This window comes from Aquarana catesbeiana, linkage group LG03 (genome assembly GCF_042186555.1).
Source record: "Aquarana catesbeiana isolate 2022-GZ linkage group LG03, ASM4218655v1, whole genome shotgun sequence".
Classification (NCBI taxonomy): domain Eukaryota; kingdom Metazoa; phylum Chordata; class Amphibia; order Anura; family Ranidae; genus Aquarana; species Aquarana catesbeiana.
Window position 1 is genome coordinate 658090649 of NC_133326.1, and position 621 is coordinate 658091269.

General features: G+C 38.8%; 1 pseudogene; it reads left to right on the plus strand.

Moving 5' to 3' along the window:
• The first annotated feature begins 585 nt into the window (after nt 1-585).
• LOC141134060 (uncharacterized) overlaps nt 586-621 on the plus strand; it is a 1180-nt pseudogene continuing 1144 nt past the window's right edge.

The window sequence follows — 621 nt, forward strand, 5'->3', positions numbered from 1 at the left end:
AACCAATCAAAAGGATAATGCACAAGGCTGGTGTGCCCTCTTTTTTCTTTATTTTCTCTCCAAAGAGTGGACCCGTCACAGCCCATGCTATCACAAGGGATGTTGTTCATCCCTTATGATAGCAATAAGTGAATCCGAGAAGAATGCAAATGCAATCGCACCCCACGTGAGGTATTGCTGCACATGTCAGACAAGAGCAATAATTCTAGCACCAGACCTCCTTTAACTCTAAGCTGGTAACTTGAAAAAGCTTTTAAAACCTCGCCTATGGAGATTTTAAGATACTGTAGTTTGGCGCAGTTCCACAGCGTACACCATTTTAAAGCATCATATGTTGGGTATTTTCTTGGTGTAACCTCTTTTATGTTTGTACTAAAAAAATAGGTATTCTAAGTAATTTTCTAGCAAAAAAATGCTGTTTTTTTACATGTGTGACAGGAATGTCAGAATTGGCCTAGACTGTAGCTGGTTAAATCTTTAGGTTGGTCAGTTGCAGAAATTCTTTTCAGTCTAATTTTTCTTCTTATGTCTTGCAGGGAACTACCATAATCGCAGAATTTGCATTGTAGAAGTCTTCAGCACATGATGAGGAACAATTCAGACAAGCCATATACGTGCACA